Source organism: Pavona decussata, unplaced genomic scaffold, assembly GCF_977016875.1.
Source record: "Pavona decussata unplaced genomic scaffold, jaPavDecu1.1 SCAFFOLD_112, whole genome shotgun sequence".
NCBI lineage: Eukaryota > Metazoa > Cnidaria > Anthozoa > Scleractinia > Agariciidae > Pavona > Pavona decussata.
Window position 1 is genome coordinate 52,654 of NW_028145526.1, and position 17,659 is coordinate 70,312.

A 17,659-nucleotide genomic window follows, 5' to 3' on the forward strand; every position below is an offset into this window, starting at 1 on the left:
AATTCAAAAGTTAAGTTTTTGATATTTTTTGCTTGGGTGGTTTCTTTTGTTTTTTTGATGTGGGATCGTTGTGGGTCGTTTTGAGATCGTCCTCGGTCGTTTGAAGATCGTTGTGGATCGTTGTGGGATCGTTGTGGATCATTGTGGGTCGTTGTGGATCGTTGTGGGTCGTTGTGGGTCGTTCCGGGTTTTAGTAACTACGATCTTAGAATGGGGGGTTTTCTAGGTTCGTTTGAAATGAAAAAAAATTTCTATTGGATTAATATGCTTCGATTTCCAAAGCAACCAACCTTGGTTGTCACTCCTCAGTTCATTCAATTCTTCGGCTTGAGCTAAGAGAAGAAAGAGATATAAAAAAACATAAATCAATGAGATGTTTTAAATCCTTTCCGTAACTGTGTAGACTAAACAGAAATTTGTTTTAGTTACGCATTAAAACTCATCTATTAGGGTTTTGGCAACAATTGGTCACTTCACCAATCATTGTAGTTTGTTCCTGGACCAATATGGTCTCTAGAAATAGAAATACTATCTTTCAACGAGTTAGAACGCTAATTTTCTACGATCTGAGGGTTTGGATATATCAGAAATCAGTATATTTGTTTTTTTAGTTGACAGGCCTAGTAACATTTCTCTACTTAGTTTCTTAATTGAAAAAAAAAAAGACTTGCGGTATAACTGTTAGCAATAGGAAGATCATCATAGAGAGAGATTTTAGGCCAGTAAACCACAACGCGGAGATTTAATTAATGACAGTTCAACCTACTCTGAAGCCAGCGTTTCTTTCAGAGAATCAATTTTATAAACTGATTTAATTTTAAAAAAAACACGACACTGCTGAGTTTTACAGACATGTTTCGGCAGTTGCCTCTGCCATCTTAAGTGTGAAATGAACAACAAATTTGTGTGGAAAAGCATTTGAGCGTGACTGAATGGTAAGGGTGCAAACTCTCTATCTTGTATCTTGGAATGGGGGGGTCTTCCAGGTTCGTTTGAAATGAAAAAAAGGTTTCTATGGGATGAATTAGCCTTAATTGCAAAAGCAACCAACCTTGGTTATTACCCTTCAGTTTATTCAATTCTTCGGCTTGAGCTAAAAGAAGAAAGAGATATAAAAAACATAAATCAATGAGATATTTTAAATCCTTTCCGTAATTGTGTAGACTGAACAAATATTTGTTTTAGTTACGCATTAAAACTCATGTAATAGGGCCTTGACAACAATTGGCTACTTCACCAATCATCGTAGTTTGTTTCTGGACCAATATGGTCTCTAGAAATAAAAATACTATCTTTCAGCGAGTTAGAACCCTAATTTTCTACGATCTGAGGGTTTGGATATTTTAGAAATGAGTATATTTGCTTTTTTAGTTGACAGGCCTAGTAACATTTCTCTACTTAATTTCTTGATTGAAAAAAGAAAAGAGTTGCGGTATAACTGTTAGCAATAGGAAGATCATCATAGAGAGAGATTTTAGGCCAGGAAACCACAACGGGGAGATTTCATCAATGACATTTCAACCTACCCTGAAACCAGCGTCTCTTCCAGATAATCAATTTCATAAACTGATTTAATTTTAAGAAAAACACGACACCGGCTCTTGAGTTTTACAGACATGTTTCGGCAGTTGCTTCTGCCATCTTTAGTGTGAAATGAACAACAAATTTGTGTGGAAAAGCATTCGAGCGTGACTGAATGGTAAATGTGCAAATTCTCTGTCTTGTATCTTAGAATGGGGGGTCTTCCAGGTTCGTTTGAAATGAAAGAAAAGGTTTCTATGGGATGAATTAGCCTTAATTGCAAAAGATACCAACCTTGGTTGTAACTCTTCAGTTTAATTAATTCTTCGGTTTTAGCTAAAAGAAGAAACGGATATCAAAAACATAAATCAATGAGATATTTTAAATCTTTTCCGTAATTGTGTAGACTGTACAGAAATTTGTTTTAGTCACGCATTAAAACTCGTCTATTAGGGATTTTGCAACAATTGGCCACTTCACCAATCATTGTAATTTTTTCCTGGACCAATATGGTCTATGGAAATATAAATACTATCTTTTAACGAGCTAGAACGCTAATTTTCGACGATCTGAGGGTTTGGATAGTTCAGAAATCATAATCAGTAGCGTGCAACGGGGAGATTTCATTAACGACATTTCAACCTACCCTGAAGCCTCTCCTCCAGAGGATCAATTTTCTTCTTGATAACTAAGATGATAGAAATGAAGAAAAAATCATTTTATTTAAATGTACAATTTTAAAACGTGAATTGATTACTGTAGACGCTGTGAATCACAGACCAAAACACTGTAAACTGTACATACTTGTAACACTTTTAAAAAATATAGCTGGTGGGAGGTTGACTATAGTTGGCTACAAATGCGAGACTGCGAATTTGAACAGGGGACTACCCCAGCTAGAAATCGGAACTCTTATTATCCGGATTACAAGCGTGCGTCTAACAACTCGCCACACTTCAACGCCCGCTAAGTTTTAATCTTTTACTCATTATAAGAATTAAAGAAAACATGTTTCCAAAATCAGAAGAAAAGAATCAATCAACGAACTGAAACATTAAAAAATAAACAAGAGAAAAGGAAAGAAATTTGAAAACATTTCGTGGAAAGCTCTAGTTTGGTTGGTCTTACTTACATTTTTTACACTTCTTAGAACACTTCTTAGCCATTCCCGCGTCTGAAGTAAAAAGCATGTGCGCCATCAGAACACACACAATGACAATATAGGTAGCCTTCATGGTTAACTAGGAGATAAGACGTCCAGATCTACAAAAGCAAAGTAAAAAATTTGTAAGAAACAAAATATTAAGCAAACAGCCATATCCTGGCTTGAAGTACCCCCTTCCAAGAGTAAAGATACTAATTTTAAGGCTTATTCGTCGACTCCTTCAATAAGAATAAACTAATCAGAAGAAACAGAAAAGCAGGTACACTACATTTAATCTGACTCCAGAAAATTCTCACGAGATTTTGTTCCCCGGGCTGTAAGCAGATTTCATTTAAGTGTCCCAACACCAAATCCAAAGTCACCACCCTAACCAATCACAGAAGACGTAAACACAACAATAAACCAATCAGAATTCGAAGCTTTGTGTGCGAGCAGGCCGTGATTGGTTTTGGTTTTGCTCGTCATTGGCTTAGAAAGTGGCACGAGTTTAATTTTGCTAACCATTCACAACACGTGGTGTGAATTACTTTCGACACTCAATTAAAAAGCGCTGCAATCTTGGCTTTACTGCAACGGAGGAGTGATGAGGAATTATGAGTGAGTAACAGACATAAACTGGAGAAAGAAAGGGACCAGTTAGGAAGGTTTGATTAATATTGAATTGAAAAGGCTGCCTCACAACTCCAAACGTTGTGTTCTATTCTTTATATTATTACTAAGAAGATCTGTCATTCGTTTACCAAAGCTAAAGAGAAAATAACCCCTTTATTCATGCAGACATAATACGTTTGGTAAGGATCTAGAATCATGAGTTAAAAGAGCATCAACGAATTTAGTTTTCCACCCAAATTAGTTCTTAAAGGTTTGAACCAGAAGTCAGAGAATGAAACTTCGGTTTTCTTTAAATGATGCACGTGAACATTTTCTCCATCATTTTTCACCGTGGTTTAGCGTTATTTTGAATCTCCAGGAAAAGTGCGTGAAGTTTTGGCAGGTCATACTTCAAATATTAAAACCTTTATTAAGGTCTCAAATAATGACACCACATGATTCCACTTAGTAGTTTAACAACTCGGATACAGGACGGTTTATAGATTACTTTAACCAGTAATCAGTAATTTTATCGAAATAATCTATATATTGTGGTTCAAAACTATTTTTAAATGAAAACGTTTCAAATCAGTTTAATTTTTATTTCCCTTTGTCTAGGATTATGGTAATGAGAACTGCACAAAGGAGAATAAAAATTAAACTGGTTTGAAAACTTTTAAACCAAAAAAATCTTAAACCACAACATATGCATCCTGCTTTTGTAATTCAAAACAGGTTGAAAGAATGTTTTTCTAGAAAGTTGTTTTTTCCACACCTAATTAAGTTGCTCAGTAGCTATACACAAATCATGATTTAAAGTAGGATGAACGATTTCAGCTTCCATAAAATATTAATTGTAAAGCAGCCGAAAGTAAGTTGTTACTCTTGGGTGTGTATTAAAAAAAACTCAGGGAATGAAACCTTTATTTTCCGCAAGTAAAACACTTCCGTGAATAAATTTTTCACTACTCTGGTGTATTTTCACTCAGAATCTCCACGCTCTACAATCATAATCAATCGCGCCACAAGTTGAAGTTTAGAACAATTCAAATTCGTTGTTGTTGTTGTTACTGTTTTTTTTTTTTTGCATATCTAATTTAATTTACGACCTTCGGCTTATAAATGTTATCCAATTTGTTATCTGTTGTCGCTAAAGTACTAAAAGGCCTTTCATTTTTTCTTTAGAAATTTGTGTCGTTGCTAGAAAGTTAGCAGACTGAAACTCTAACGGGGAATTAATGAATATCTTCTGAGACCTTATCGCCAAATAGATCATTGCCCTTGTAGATCTAGACAGGGCAGTGAGTGTCGCATTACGTGTTTGTAGACTCGAGTTTCTTTAATATCCTCTTTAGCTTCCTTCAGAGTTGCGATTACTGTAGGCTCCTCTTGAACTGAACACGGGTAAACTTAATGTTCCATTCATTTACGAAAAGTAATAGTCAAAGTTTCTATAACTGAAATTCAATCTCAAAACTTTTTTCTCCTCCGCTCTATTATTACAAACCAAACGCAATTACCAAACCTGTTTAAATTGCATTGAACATACAAAGAAAAGGAAATATTAAGCCCTACAAGCCCAGTTTTACGCCTTTTATTTCACCAGAAAATTATTTTATACCGTTTCCAAAGTCGAGAAAAGCTTACGTTCTTCACATCGAATAATTTTGCTAAGTAGCTACAGACGATTTAAACTGAATAGAACGAATTCAGCTTCCCTCAAATATTAATTGTAAAGCACGCAGCCGAACGTTTGTTGCTCTAGTGTGTATTTAAAAACTTAGACAATAAAAGCTTTGTTTTTCGCAAGCAAAACAATTTCTTAGTTAAAGTTTTCACTAGTTTGCCGATGCACATGTTCTCATTCAAAATCTCCACGCTCTACCATCGTAATAAATCGCTCCCCAAGTTGAAGTTTAGAGTTCTATAAATTCGTTGGTTGTTTCATGGATATCTACTTTTTTGAGTCCTTTACTTCTTAATTGCCTCCAATTTGTTAACTGTTATCGCTAAAATACTAAAATCCCTTTATTTAGGTTTAGAAATTTGTGACTTGTTGTTGGAAAAATACAGCAAACACTGATGGGAAATTAATGAATACCTTCTAAAACATTATCGTCAAATAAATCATTAGTCTTGTAAACCATACTCTGAAAAATCAAGAACTTTAACTGGGACTTACTTCTGGGTGAAGAATTCGAGTTTCTTCAATATTCGTTTTACTTTCCGAGAGAGTTGCGACGCGGTAGTCTCTTGTTGAACTGAAAAGCGGTAACTGACGAAGAGTTCTACTCTTCTATTCATCATGTGCAGGTTGCTAGCCATAAATTCGAAATTTCAATTTTTACCAAAGAACACAAACTGAAGTAATAATGCCCATGGCCATTTATTCAATGTAATTAAGTTGTGCAAAGATGTGATATGCATTGCTAATGTTATTAAGAAGCGCAAATCATTTTTCAAAGTCTGTCACTGATCCTGAAACGCCTCCACAGCACGTTGGCAAGAAAGTTTGTAATCTATTCACATTGATGAGTTGATCTAAAATGTTATTTTATATTTTAACCTTGCACTACTAAAAACAATACAAAACAACAAATAAATTACGCAGATAGAAAGAAGAAAGAAAGAAAGAAAAAAAAATATCAGGTGAAACAGAACTCAAGTCTAACTTCAACCAAATCGATAGGAACCGTCGAAGCCACTAACAATCAAAATACTATCTATTTCCATTCACTTATTTATACCAGGAAAATAGAAGTCTGCTGTGTGCTGAATATAAACGTTTTTCAAAAATAGTATATTGTAATCTAATAAGCAACAGTAACTAGCATACACATTAGAAAATAAAATGATTATACACAAACAGGCTAGGGAAAAGCATTAATAGTATATACAGTGTCATCAATTAATGGTTTTTAGTGTTACAGGTAAGTAATAATTTTTTCTATGAGTTTTACAAAGTACACGAGCCGAAAAATTTGCTTTCCGTTCCAGAAGTAATAAAATTGCTAGGCTTGTAAATGAAAGAGTTAAAAGAGGATAGACGAACGACGAAAGAATGCAGCCGAAGGTTTGTTACACTGGTGTGTATTAAGAAACTTAGAGAACGAAAGCTTTGTTTTCCGCAAGTAAAACAATTTCTTGTTGGTTAAATTTTTTACTAGTATTTTTCCTTTTTAGTTAGAATCTCCACGCTCTACTGTCATGATCAATTGCACCACATTAGTTTAGTTTAGCACGAAATTCGTCGGTGGTTTTTTCTATATCTTATTTAATTTGCGCCCTTCTACTTCTAAATCGTCTCCAATTTGTTAGCTGTTGTCGGTAAAATACTAAATTGCCTTTCATTTTTGGTGTAGAAATTTGTGTCGTTGCTGGAAAGCTAGCAAAAACTGTAACGAGGGATTAATGAATACCTTCTAGATCTGAGACCTTATCGCCAAATAAATCATTGCCCTTGTAGACAGGAGCAGAGAGTGTCGCACTATCCTGCTTGTAGACTCGAGCTCCTTTAATATCCTTCGAGTTAGCTTCCGTGAGAGATGCGATTTCTGTAAGTTTCTCTTGAACTGAAGACGGGTGAACTAAATGTTCTATTCATCTATGACAAGTAATATTCATAGTTTCTATAATAGAAATTCAATCTCAAAACGTTCTCCCCTGCGCTCAATCGTTACAAACAAAGGCAATTACCAAACCTGTTACAGTAGCATTGGCTACACAAAGAAAGGGAAATATTATAGGTTTACAACCCCACTTTCATGCTTTTTATTTTGAACAACAAGGTCCTTTGTACGGTTTCCAAACGTCAAAAAAAATTTGCTTTTTCCGCATCTAATAACTTTGTTCTGTAGCTACAAACATCATGATTTAAAATAGGATTAACTAATTCAGCTTCCCTCAAATCAGTATTTAAAATTGTAAATAGGCGTACGTTACTCTCGGATGTGTATGTTAGAAACTTAGAGAATGAAATCTTTGTTTTCTACTAGAAAAACAAGTTCTTGGCTAATTTGTTTTTAACTAGTTTCGAGCATTTTTACTTGGAATCTCCACGTTCTACCATGCATCATAATCAATCGCTTCACAAGTTGAAGTTTAGAGCAATATAACTTCGTTGGTTGTTTTTTGAATATCTAATTAAGTTTGCGTCCTTTTCTCCCCAATTTGTTAACTTTTGTCGCAAAAGACTAAAATGTCTTTAATTTAGGTTTAAAAATTGGTGACATTGCTGAAGTCGAAAGGTGAATGAATATCTTCTGAGACCTTATCGCCAAATAATCATTTCACTTGTAAACAGGGCAGTTTCACACTACTGTGAATCAAAGGGCTTTGTGAGGCCACTCGTGAAGACCAAGTTTGCTGATTTTGGCGTATTAATAAACGTCGGCTTTATTTCGGGCCATAGCGACACAAAATGAGTTGTTGGCCAGTATTCCACTATTTGTTCACGCGATTTCTCTGGAATTGGTTTAACCCAATATCTATTGCGAGATTTTGTTTTAGTTTTAGCAGAAATTTAATTTCTTCAAGAACAGAAAAATTAACCTTAATTCGTAGTAGATAAAGAGAAACCGTAGGTTTCTTAATTTAACTTCTTCTTACACTGGAATAGTTAAATGAAAGGTTTCTGATATAAAAAGCGATGGTTACGTATCAAGTCATTGGCCACAAAACAACCTCCAATCCGTCACAGACTCGCGTTCACCTCTAATCTCGTAGTAAAGTTATCAACCTGATATTCCAGATTTTGTTCACCCTCAAGGTTTTGCCTATTAACTTTTTATTTGTGTTATTTTTTAGCTGCCATTTTGGTCTACGTTTTCACAAGAACGTGACGTACGATATACTTGGCTAGCTATAGCTTGCGCACGGCGGGTACATGGCAAAATGTTTTTCTTGGGGTGCAGGTTGCTGTGCCGACAGACTAGAACTGTGATTATTAATTTGGAAAGAAAACTTAAAATATTATGTAAAGATGATGATTTTTGCGATCAAGATAAGCTGCATAAAAAAATAGAAAAAAATAAAACAAAATAGTAAGCCGAATTTAAACGAACACGATAGGGGGAATCATAGCTAAATTTCTACTATGTAAGGTATCGAACACACTCCTATAATCTGCATGTCATTACCATTTGCCACAAATGTTGTAGGATTTTAGTTCAAATGATCAGTTTAACAGTGGTTAAAAAGCAACTTATCATTTGAAAGCAACATTTTCGTACTGTAGCGTTTCCCACGCCTTGTAAAATACAGTTGATTTTAAGTTTGAGCGGAATTTACATTATGTCTTGGAAAGCGAAGAAATCACTGACGCTCGCGCGAAATGGATTGTTTTTTTCCGTTTACCCACTAAACCTAACAAATATATGCACAGCAGCAGAAAACGTAGCCACAAAAACCAGTCATTTAGTGTGTTCATATCGGGTCATATTTCGGAGAAACTGAACTGTTTTCGGTGACGCCAGCTCTCTCGGACTCATGGAAGTGCGAACGCTTCTCCGCCCGCGATAAACGACAGCATGGAGTAGAGTTTGAGGTCCTGCACTGATCAGCGAAATTACTCATAAAACTTTATGTTGGAAGGACTGAGTGAACGCCAAACCCCCACATTTAATAGAGAGTTTAAGAAGCTACTACGGCGACAGCAACGAGAACGTCGCAAAACAAAAGGATATAATGAGAAAAACAAAGGCTTTGCATGTGCGTTATGAATTTTGGGACATTTCTCCACCGTGCTCGGCCAAACAACAACGTGAAATAACCAAATTCAAGGTTTTGTGGAGAAGGTGAGCAAATGACGGTAAATTTTTCAATCTCTGTCTCAACTTGAACACTGTTTCCACCTGTTCTGTTACTGGATAGTTTGGCCACATTGTACAAGTTAAACGAATTGGAACAATCGCGAAGTAGTACAAGTAACACGAACTTATATTTTCAAGCGCTGTTTTCGTTGGCGTTGCCGCTGTCGTTTCTTAAAGTCCCTAATATGCTTAGTTCCAACGCTATACGTCTCCACACGTAAAAAGCACCAAATTTATCTGAGACTTTTTTTTTTTTTTTTTTTTTTTTAATTTGCAAAACACAAAAACTGCTACATTACTTACAATACAGATCTCTTACACCACTAACATTACAATAACTCTACTTTCAAGATACAACTTACATTACTTACATTACAATACTTACTCAACTTAAAATACAGTACAATGCTTATTCTACTTACATTACAGCACATTACATCATTTATTGACAAAATAATTTTTTCATCGGTTTCCACTTACTTAAAATTTTATCGTGATGAGAAAAGTCACGTGCAAATTTTTCAATATTGTAATGAAACTTAACGTAGCTCTGTACGCCAGCGAAATCGGGTTCACGTCCCTCCATTTTGCATTTGTATATGAAAAACTTGACTACTAAAATAATACAATTAATCGCATTCTTATAAGGCATACAGTTTGTATAGCCCAAGAGAACAGATTCAAGAGAAAATTCTATTTTAATGTCTGTTACCGACCAGATCCAATTTGCGAGGGCGATCCAGAGGTGGGATATCCGGTCACAGTACCAAAAAAGGTGCTCAATGGTTTCAGGTTTACTGTCACAAAAAAAGCAATTATCGTGATCCTTAATACCCATTTTCATTAACAATACATTTGTGGCAATAATTCTATGGAATATCCTATATTGAAAGCTTCTCAGCTTACTAGCACTCGTGCATAAGAAAGGGATACTGTAATAGGTAGACCAATCCTCGACAGGAGATGGTAGATATTTATTCCATTTACGCTGCACCTTAGTTGGCTGTATGGCAACCGATTTTCGCAAAGCGTCGTAAGTAAAGCTGGTCACCTTTTTTGTCTTAAATAACCTATCTATATTTTGGGATTTGACCACAGGTAACCGTTTACCAAACTCTCTAATCTTTGACTTCCATGAACTTGGAATTGCGCACATAATACCATAAGCTTGTAAAAAGGTACAAGTTAGGCTAAACTTATTAATCAATTTGGTTGGTGACATAAAAATGCCGGATTCGTCTACAAGATCATTGACGTAACGTAAATCTTTTTTGTACCACGACTTATAAAACACAGGTTTATTTTCTATCTTAATAAAGACATTATTCCATAGTGGCTGTGACAGAAGGTCACCGGCTTCTACAGTTTCCTGAACATAATCTGCCCATGATTCAACTACATTCCTCCAGAAAGTATTTGTCCCAAAAGAGCAAGCCAGGCGTGATAATGATCTTTTGTTTAGTAACCAGACATCATTCCAGTAAAGGTGATCGGAAAGCAGGAGCCTTTTCCAGTCTGCCTGATAATTTACGTCCCACACTTTCTTAACCCAGGAGATCTTCAGAGCCTTGGCAAATGATCGAATATCGGTCATCTTCAATCCCCCATCATCTACATCATTAATGATTGTTTTCCTTGCTATTTTATCACTCTTTCCATCCCAGATAAAGGAGAAGAAGAGTGTTTCTAATTCTTTAAGAAAAAAGGCATTTGGAGTAGGAAGTGTTGTTAAGAGATGAACAAATTTAGATACTGCGAGAGACTTAATTACCTGTATTTTGCCTATGATACTCAAAAGTCTCCAGGACTAGGAGTCTAAAAGTTTTCTGACCTCCTGTAGCTTTATTTTGTAATTGTACTCCACTATTTGCTGGGTTTCAACAAAAAACGTTATCCCAAGGATGTCAAAAGGTTCATTAAATACCCATGCTAAATTTTTCTCCGGAAGTAATATGACCTTCGAGAATCTCTTACTACCCAGCCATACCGCCTTAGTTTTTTCTACATTCACCTTCAGACCTGAGCACTCTCCAAAGAGCTCCAATGTGTCTAGGCATTGGGAGAGTGAAGTTTCAGTTCCATCTAAAAGGAAAAAAGTGTCATCCGCATACTGTCCAAGTAAAAATTCTTCATTATTAACAGTGATGCCTTTAATTTGACCGTTTTGTTTTATTGCATCTGCGAGAAGTTCAGCACAAATAATAAAAAGGTATGGTGACAGGGGGTCTCCCTGTCTAACACCTCTTGAGACCGAAAAAGAATTGGAGCAATGACCATTGTATAAAATGGAGCTATTAATATTTTTGTAAAAGGTTTTAACCCACCGCCTTATAGACTCTCCGAAATTAAAAAACTTTAAGGCTCCGTCAAGAAAGTTCCATTCTACCGAATCGAATGCTTTTTCAAAATCAATTAACAACAGTAAGCCCTCTTCGTTGTTAGAATTTAGTTTATCTATAATATCATAAATTAGCCTTGTGTTTTCGGCCATAGACCTGTTTTTTAAAAAGCCTTTTTGGGTGTGTGAAATGATGGATGGGAGAACCTTCTTAATACGATTTGCGACAACAGCTGAAGCTATTTTATAATCAACTCCAAGTAAAGATATCGGCCTCCAATTTTTCAGATAGAACTTTGTCTTATTTGGTTTAGGTAAGGTAGTTATAAGCGCACTTCTCTGAGTGACCGACATTTCGCCAATGCTATATGAGAAATTAATTGAACGCACTAAATAATGGCTGAGGTCATTCCAAAAAAATTTATAAAATTCCACGGTAAAACCGTCCATCCCAGGACTTTTTCCATCACCCATAGCTTTTAGGGCATCTAAACATTCTTTAGCAGAAATGTTACCCTCACAAGAGTCCTTTTCTTCAGGAGTCAACTTCACCCTTATATTATCTTGATTGAAAAATGTGGCAGAATGATCAGCCCTGAATTCAGTTTTCCTGGAGGTATAAAGCTTTTCATAAAAACGCTCCTGCTCCCTAATTATATCTTTTTGGTCTGTGATTTCGGTGGCATCCTCTAAAACTAGCTTAGGAATTAATTTGTTTGTGTAATGTCTTTTCTCCAGATTCAAGAAGTATTTAGTGCTTTTTTCACCCCTAGTTATCCAATTAGCTTTTGACCTTATAACTATACCACGCATTTTATGCTCTCTCAGTTCTTGTAACTCATTCTGTTTTTGGGCGAGTTTCCTTTCGGTTGTTTCACAGGGAGATTCATTTAAACTCTGCTGAAGAAAATTTATTTCCTTTTCTAGAAAATTTTCAGTCTTATTTTGCTCTTTTTTCTTCCATGCTGCATAAGAAATAGTTTTACCCCGAATTTGAAGCTTAAAAATCCACAGCCCCATACTTTTTCCATTAATGACCAACTTTTGTTTGAAATTTATCTGAGACTTACCTTTGAGTGAAAAGCTCGAGTTTCTTTAATATTCTCTTTAGCTTCCGTGAGTGTTGCGACTCCTGTAGACTCTTCTTGAACTGAAGACCGATAACTGACGTATGTTTCTATTCATTGAATGTAAATATATGAAACATATATTTGAACTGCGGATGAAAGGTCAAATAGAAGAAAGATCATCGCAGTTACTACGCAACTTAAGCAGTTGCAAAAAGAAAGCCTGAAAAAAATGTAGGCTTGAACGGGATTCGAACCCATGACCCATGTCTGCGATACACCGGCATCGCAGAGGTCATGGGTTGAATCCCGTTCAAGCCTACATTTTTTCAGGCTTTCTTTTTGCAACTGCTTAAGTTGCGTAGTAACTGCGAGGATCTTTTTTTTCTATTTAATCTTTCATCCGCAGTTCAAAATATATGTTTCATATATTTACATTCATTTATTCATCCGTCACGGGTATATTACTAACTCACAATATGACCAGCTCCCAGTTGGCTTGATAGCTCAGTTAGTAGAGCACTGCACCAGCATCGCAGAGGTCATGGGTTTCAATCCCGTTCAAGCCTATATTTTTTTCAGGCTTTCTTTTTGCAACTGCTTAAGTTGCGTAGTAACTGCGAGGATCTTTCTTCTATTTGACCTTTCATCCGCAGTTCAAATATATGTTTCATATATTTACATTTATTTATTCATCCTTCACGGGTATATTACGAACTCACAATATGACCAGCTCCTAGTTGGCTTGATAGCTCAGTTGGTAGAGCATTGCACCAGCATCGCAGAGGTCATGGGCTCGAATCCCGTTCAAGCCGGAATTTTTTCAGGCTTTCTTTTCTTTTCATTATAGGACCGTGGGTAGGCATGGTTTCGAAAATACAATTTCAAAACAAAGGCGTTCAATCATGCGCTCTATTTTTTTTTTTTTAGCAAACAACGCCAATCACTAAATGTAATGAAATTGTTGGTGTGTTATCAGATGGTCAAGGATACTGTTCCAATCTTATTGAATTGCTAATCAAAGAGAAGAAAGATCCTCGCAGTTACTACGCAACTTAAGCGGTTGCGAAAACGGTTGAAAAAGAAAGCCTGAAAAAAACTTCAGGCTTGAAAGGGATCCGAACCCATGACCTCTAAGATGCTGGTGCAGTGAACCAACTAAGCTATCAAGCCAGGATCTCTCTTTTATTATCTCTCTTTTGTTAAATCAAAGTACTATTTATTTTCATTCGGTTACTTGTGCGTTAAATTGAACATTTCCAACCTTTCAAGCGTCATTAATTAGCATACATGTTAAAATAGAGAGCTATTACGCAAAGTAGTATGTTTTATTCATTTTTCTTTAACTAAGACTGGTTTCTTTTATGCCTGTGGTTTACGAAATTCAGAACAAGAACTTACTTTTTACAGAGATGATAAGTTTGCTGACAATCTGGAGCCACGCAAACGAATTTGGCTTTCCTGAAAAATTAATTGAAAAGCAGTTAAAAATACATATTCATGGTAAAGAAACACAGAAAATGAAGCCTTTGTTTTCTGCAACTGAGGCGTTTCCTTCGTGAAATTCTTCCCAAGTTTGTTGTCGGGACTTGAAGAATTTCAGCTGCTTTCGAGGAACCCATCTTTTAGATTTAAAAGTTATTGAATGACTTAACAAATCAGCAAGGTGTGAAATATAAAAATTCCACAGAAGTTCCAAAGTAGTCCATGGCGAAAAAGATTAAAATGACGGATAAGTAACATTCACTTAAGCATTACTGGCCAATAAGATTGCAGGACAAGAACAATGAATTTCAACCAAAGTCGATTCAACCAATCACGAGTAGACGGAAAACAACAGTTAAAACCCAAAATTTTGGAATTATTCACTGTTCGTATCATAATGTGATCTGAATGGCCAATTTTAAGTGACCCCGATTGTGATTGTCGCACTGAAAAACATATCGCGGCAAGGGCGGAAAATTCGATTTCTTTCATATTTTAATGTTAGATAGGCTAGGATATAACTTAAATCATTGTGTAGTTTTTTCGGTGAAATATCCTTTTATTTCAAAGAAAAATGCAAATAACGTAAAATCCGTTAAAATCGTCATTTGGGGCGCTAAATTATTACACGGATTTTGAGATCCTTGCGTGCAAAAATAAATCATTCTACCGCCTTTAAAACACTCAAATCTTTTCTTACAATCTCTAAATATCTGTTGGAATGATTTGGGGAAATATCCCTTTGTTGTCTACTAAAGGTATCACTATTTTAATTGTTGTTTTTGCCTTGGTTATTTACATCTTCAGTAATCAAGCAATTTAGCATTTTCATCCTTCTCCACCCTCCCCCCCCCCCCCCCCCTCCACGAACAAAGGGCTGCAATGTAAGATAGACTGTAAGCGCCGACATTTTTTGTCATCCTAGCAGGGATCAGATGTAATATTCTCGTGTCCTGTAAACCAAGCAAATCTTCACAAATGACTAAGCCGTCGAAGAAGATGCAGTATTGGTGAAATGCGCCGAAAGTTGACCAAAGATTTGAATTCGACCACTGAATACGTTAACAGTTTTCGCGGCGTACATCGGACGTTAAACGGAAACTTCACTGACTTTATGCGACGAGCGACCAGAAAACCGTACTAAAATAACCTTTGGGCCTGTCTTTTACAGCAAATTATAAGGTTAGAACATTTCGAAATGTTTTTCTGTGGGCTTTTTTTTTTAACCTAGTATGGGTTAAGACATGACTAAAATTCATGTCTGACCCGCAACTTCAAAGTTTACTGCGAAGGGTCAAATATTTGCATTTTTTACGGACTTTGTAAAGCTCTCGCGTCGCTCTTAATCATTTACCCAGAGACATTTTTACAGAAATCTCTAGACTTTCCTTCTAACATTCAACCACCAGAAGCTTAATCAATTTGAAGGTTTCGCACATGGTGAAAATTAATTTTATTCACGAGGTACTTTTACTGCAATGAATTTCTAAGGATATGTGGTGGGATGCCTGTACAATTTACATATATGACGCAATAAAAGTTCCCCGGATGTTGTTCTTCCATGAGGTAAAGTATGGCGTATTTGATGTGTTTTATGCGCTAACGAAAATCCGAATTCATCTTCCCCCGCCATGAGCGAAACATTAGGATCAGATTTTGTATCTCTAAGAAGAAAAGAAACAGTGAATAAATTTAAAGATGTTGACGGAACCGTTAAATTTAATAACTTGCCAGTTCCCATCGTTTATACGGAAAACGTTCTTTGCGACCGATTTCCTATTTTTTAACGTTCTAAGACCAATTTCTCGTCTGGGCGAAGGTACTATGGCCAATTATTAACTATTTATACAGTTTTGAACAAAAAATAATAAAATTTGCTTGGCAGTGAAACCACTAGCCTGACTCGTGGATCCACTTCAGTTTTTGAACATTTTATGACGTCCGTTTTTGGTCTATGCATTATCCATAGACTTCTATACAACTCAACCCTTCAATTACCTTTATTTAAACTTCGTTTGCATACATGACCTGCTATATTACCGTACATACGTTCGCTGATAGCTTACTTTCATTCATTACTTCTATTGGTTCCCTCCCAATATGCTGGCTTAATTGAATCATCACTTATTGATGCTGTATCAATCTTTACTTTATAAACCTTTAATCCAAAGCTTATAAAACATTTTCCATGTTTCCATAGAGTCACAAAAGACGAGTAGAAGTCTCAGAGAACGTAAACCTGCTGAGAAAACAGGGGCCGTAGGAGAGTTTCCAATACTCTTTGAAGTTCTCCCAAACGTCTACAATTTGTCTCTAATAATGCTATGACAATAAGCACAACATGTTTTCATTTCCTTAGCTTTTAAAATATCCTGTGAAAAACGTACCATGTCTAAAAAACCCTATAAAAACATGGACTTAAACCCTTTCAAAGCGCGCGCTCACAATTCTTGCAACTAATTTTAGCCCTTATCGCGTGACCAACAACTAACCAATGAGAGCGCGCGTCGCAGTCAAAGTAAATCCAGCTACATGAACAATAGCTATTACCTTACAAACATTAATTATTGTACTGCAGCCCCAGATAAAAATCAAATTTACTAACCCATTTGGGCAAATTACTTTCTTTCTATTCTATTAACATTTTTCCCTTTAGACAATTGTATGCAGTGACAAAAAACAACAAATTAGAACAGGCATATGCCATACGAAAACAAAGCAAAAAAAATACTGTGGTTCTATTAGCTGTAAATTAGTTCTTAGAAATACTTCACAAACAAACTAAAATTTAAATCTACAAAAGGAATAGGTGAGTGTCTAATTAACTTTCCTAACAACCCTGCGCGACATAGAGCCGGTGTTACTGAAAAGAAACTACGGCTTAACAAATAAAACCTGTTAACATCAGAACTATATTTTCACCATTGTCGATTCAATATTATGACGATTGTTTAAAGCGGCTACTGTCACCTTCCATCAGACGAAGAAAGGAGGGTAAAATCGGTGAAAAAAAGTTAGAATCTGAAGGTCTTTCCCTAATCCCTCGTACTTTATATTCCGCAAATTGCTCGGCCTTCTGTACCTTCTCACATAAATAAAAAGGGCAAAGCTCAACATTGGTAACAACGGGAGATCAGCTTGACTACAAACAATTTTGAATTTCTTCTTTTTCTTTTTATTTCATTTCATTTTGAATTTCTTTCATACCCAGGTTCTCCTCACCAAATGCTTTGAGACAGGTTCTGGATATAAGTCTTAAAACACGTGACTAGGACTTCACTGCATCTCCTTTATCTCCTTTATGAATGCTACGTCAGAGCTTTTGTGTACAGGCTGCGCTTAGTTATAGCCTGACCGACTTTCCTCAGAGGATGTCGTTGACGAAACAAATTCCTTGTGTGGCCTGTTTCTCACTAAACTTTTCAATGTAGTGAAGTCACTGCACCACAGCCTACGATAATTACTACCAATCCTAACAAGGAACTATGTAAACTGGAATAAACAAATTAAATTTGTAAATTGTAGATGTGTTTAGCCTTGCGAGTCATGAGAACCGGAAGGAACTAAAGCGGGTAAAACCGAACCAAATGAACCGAAACATCCCCACAAACTAGTGTGACGACTAGCCAATGAGTGACATTAGCTTCAACTTTCTCCGAAGTCTAAGCCAAGGTAAGTAAGA